At 33.7% G+C, this 4,492-nt stretch overlaps 1 long non-coding RNA gene across 1 annotated transcript; it reads left to right on the forward strand.

Annotated features, from left to right (window-relative positions):
- The first annotated feature begins 634 nt into the window (after nucleotides 1-634).
- LOC104113865 (uncharacterized) lies at nucleotides 635-4,212 on the forward strand. Its single transcript, XR_001972801.3, has 5 exons — nucleotides 635-767; nucleotides 849-947; nucleotides 2,129-2,164; nucleotides 3,004-3,155; nucleotides 4,026-4,212. It is a non-coding gene; the product is annotated as an uncharacterized lncRNA (long non-coding RNA).
- The last annotated feature ends 280 nt before the right edge of the window (nucleotides 4,213-4,492 follow it).

Here is a 4,492-nt window from a genome sequence, read left to right on the forward strand (position 1 = left end):
CGTATCGTGCGCTGGGAGAGTTTCTCTCTAGTCTCTCTACTTCTTTCAAATCTTTTTAGAGGCCCTTTAATTTAAGGTACAGGGAAAAATATTTTTAATTCCAAAATATGAAAATAGTATCATATTGAAAATGTAAAATAAAAATTAGATAATTTGACTCTGTTATCGTTTCATTGTCGTTTTTTTTTCAAAAACAGAGAATAATACTACTGTTGTTTTACGTTGGATCTTAGTCAAATCTACAATATTTTCTCAAAATTTATCACAACCTCCACACATTGTAATCATACACAATTGAGAAAGATAGAGTCACTGCCGAAAAACAATCCAAGAGAGATGCATGTCATAGACACAAGTTAAAGACATGCACTACTAGAAAATGACAGTTTTCCGACCGCCAACATGCTGACACTATGACTGGGTCCGTCGAAAAAATTGACGGATAAAACTGCAAAAGTTTTTTGCGAGGTTTCCGACCATTTTTGTTGAAACATAAAAAATAAAAATTAAAAATTGCGACCGAATCGGTCGCAAAATATAATTAATTGCCACATGACACCTTTGACTTCGTTGACCCACCTGTGCGGCTATTTTGGTCGAAAAAATTAAATATTAAATTAATATTTGCGACCGATCGGTCGCAAATCTTTTTAAAATACCCCCAAAATTGTCTTATTTCGTCTCTTTCACTCTTTCTGTTTCCCTCTCCTCCCAGCTCCTTCGCCCCACGGTGGAACCCTCCACGGCAGGTGCCATTGAAGACAAAGGTAATGTAAATCTTGCTCTCCTTCTCTCTATCCCTCGTCCTCTCCTCCTCTTCTCATTTTCCTTTTTTCAATTTATTTTAGTAGGTGGACAGAGCGGGCAGCAGCAGCGGCGGCGGTGGACTCCGGCGACATTGTCTTCGTCTACACTTAGTAGCGGTGTTGTAGTGGTCCGATTGCAATGTTAGTAAATTTTTTATTAAATTTATTCAAGTATTTAGAAATTTATGATAGAAAATAGCTTGATTTTCAATTTTGTATTTCTCTTAGTATATTTAATGATTTATTTGTTTTGAAATCATAAAATTGATTAGTTGTGTGAAAAATTATATATTTTTCATAGCACAATTAAATTTTGTATTTCGCATAAATATTTTGTAGTTCTAATAGAACACCTGAAAGTTGCTTAGTTGGGTTATAAATTTAAAACTCATCGGTTGTAGTTGGAATCAAGATTGAGAGCAACCTTATAGACTTTTAGTTTTCCTTTTATCTCTCTTCCTCTTAGTAAAAATATTCATAAAGGATAGTAATAAAAATAATAGTTGATGAAATTTGATGAAGCACGATCTAATGAATCACAATCACTTTAGTAAAAGAGATATCTGACAAGAGGATAGGTAACACTAAGCTAATATTTTTACTTTTATACCTATACAAATAGAAGCCTTTAAAATTAAATTCTTTTAAATTGGATGATTAAAAATTAACTTACTGCGTAATGCTTTTTAACCATTCAAAATAAGAACCTTTAAATGAAATAATATTTAACATTTTTGTGTAGATGAAATTTGGGTAACGTAGATGGATGTATAATAGGAATCATCTGAATCGTACGGGGTTGCAGGATAAATTTATAGAAGGGGTTGCTCGCTTTACTGCTAAAGCAAAGACACTTGATCATTTACTTATTGAAGGGAGGATTAGGTGCCCTTGTGTGAAATGCAAGTATGTTAATTTATTGGGTCCCGATATTGTTACTATTCATCTGTATAAGAGGTTTAATGAAAATTATTATGTGTGGACTGTTCATGGAAAGAGTCATGCTAGTGTAGATAATGTTTATTTTCAGAACTATTTTGGTGGTGAAGAAGGTATTCCCATAACGGGAAATATTAATGTTGAAAATTCTAGATTTAATGAAATAATGAGGGATGCTTTTGAGATGTTGACACAATCCGAACCAAATGATGAGGCTAAGAGCTTCTTCATGCCGTTAGAGGAAGCTAGTTATCCACTTTATGAAGGCGCAATGCATTCCAAGTTGTCTGTTGCAGTTAGATTACTAAATATTTAATTAGATAATTCTATTTCTCAAGCGGGCATGGATTCTATCATTCGTCTAACTTTTATTTTAATTGCAGACTAAGTGTATATGGCAGCCTCAGCATGAAATTCAGGTGAATGCTAATTTCGAGAAGATAGCTCATAAAAGGATTAAAGATACTCATTTTGTGCTCAAAAGTTGCTCAATGCCCATTACACATGACTTCAGCCTTCAATAGTAGCAAAATCTCACTACCAGAAATTGGACCTATGGCAACAGTTGTTTTGCAACGGTCATATAACCGTTGTAATAGATCATATATTGGAGACATTTGAAACCTTATAACTGCTCTTGCGGTAGAAAGAAAGCCTAAAACTCAGACGTTGGACAGTCTCTAGCGTCTATTTTGTCACGTCATGCATATGAGGGATTTTTGTAATTAGTTATACTTAAAAACTTCAATATGATAAGACATAAAAAGTGGGAAGGAGGACCAAATAAACCATATTTCACTACAAGAAATTAGGTTTTCTGTAGCGACTTTCAGTAGCGACCACTTCAGTTGACACTATTAGTATGGTTTTAGCTGCGACTTGAAGAAGTCGCCACAAATAGTGATATCTATAGTAGCGACATCTGTAGTCGTTACAGAAAGTAAACTTTTAGTGGCGACTGATTAAAGTCGCTTCTAATATACATTAATTTTTAAATTCCTCCCAGAATAAAATTTTTGCTGAAGAAGCATTTGTAGCGGCCAATCAACAGTTGCTACAAAAGGTCAATTGAGGCGATTGAGTTGCCTCTGATTCTTTGTCGTAAATTAAAAAAGTTGAAGATGGCCATTTACCCAAATCCTTCTCCTCTTTCTGTCAAAACCCTAGAGCTGTAATGGCCATTTAAAACCCTCTATTTACCAAATCCCTTTTGCCCCTTCTCTTGAAACTCTTATTGGTTGTTGTGAGTGTCATTCAGATCCCACCTTCTCTCAATATAACTCAGATCGGGGCTGTTGAAGAAGATTCCGAGTTGAGAGATGAAAGTTGAAGATGGAAGCAAACAATTTATCTTTGGAGAGGAACTTGCATATCTTCGATACGCCTAGTATTTCCCTCATTTCCTCTGAGGTTCGCGATTTGGAGAACTTTTATTTTCTTTGTATTCTCACTTTCTATTTTATTTCTCAACGTTCATCCTTATTTATGTGTGTGTTAGTTTTGATTTTTAAACCGTGTTAAGAGACTTTTGTCGCAGAAGCTTGATGTTTAACACTGCATATTTTGTTTAGATTTCCTTTTCAAATCTGGTAATATTGTATTATTGAATAGAGAAGTCGGATTTCTTTGAAGATTCTTGGAAACTTCTACTCTTGAGCTTTATGTTTGATGTCGATTTTATTTTTTAATTTGGATGAGCACATGAAATTTGGTATGAAATTGTGGAATGGATGCGATGATGACAAATCTAGTGATGGGTCTGTATGTTATTGCCAAATTTGTACAATTTATGGATTCCCAGAATGTGTTCGATTTATTGCCTGTTTTCTGTCTCAAGTCTATGTTCATTGTGGTGATTTTCATGATGGATAGAAAAAATCTACTTGGTCGGTTTTGGTAGTTAAAGAAAAATCTGACATTAAGACTTGGAACGATGGCATTGTGGAAGGGGTGAATAAAGTTATATCTTTTTCTAATCAGCTTACAAAATGTAAACTTCTCCAGTAAGCTGAATTGAATTGTTTTAATCTCTGTTTCACTTCTAGAGTTGCTCTTAAAAGTTAGTGTACATTTCTGGTGCCTATGAATCTACTTCTAATTGTTAATATATTTGATATTGGTAGCTTTTCCTATATTGCCCTTTCGGTATCAAAGGTTCTTTTCCTAATTAGCTAATTAGCTAATATAAATAGTTAAATGATGTGTGTTCACCCCTTTTACTATCATCATTAAATTAAGAGATTGTCAAAGTAATCATGTGTTATTTTTTCTTAATAGCAGGGACAATGTTCTTAAACATTCACAAGTGGCATTGACCAAGGAGGAGTTTGAAGACACTTAATATTCTACTTTTTCTTTTTTGTCGTATGTATATGCGTACAATGACAACGAACAATGAAGTATTGTGTAGTATGTATTTAACTAACTTTGTATTCATGAAAGTATTTATAATATTTGACTTGAGATATGTTTTTATTTGTTGTTGAATAATTTCGGATGCTTCAAATATTGGTAGCAATTCGATAGAAATGTATTATAATTTGGCCATTGTAGTTGTTGAAAAAATAGGTTTTCAGTGGCGACAGAACCTTGCCACAAAATCAATTAGTATTTATGGCGATCAAGGTTGCCACTAAATCTAAAGCTATTGTAGCGATTATAGTTGCCAGTGAAACTATAAAAGGATTTAGTGGCGATTGCATTATTCGCTACTAATTGTAGTCATACAGTGGCGACTTTCCTAAAAT

The sequence above is a fragment of the Nicotiana tomentosiformis genome, chromosome 12 (assembly GCF_000390325.3).
Source record: "Nicotiana tomentosiformis chromosome 12, ASM39032v3, whole genome shotgun sequence".
NCBI lineage: Eukaryota > Viridiplantae > Streptophyta > Magnoliopsida > Solanales > Solanaceae > Nicotiana > Nicotiana tomentosiformis.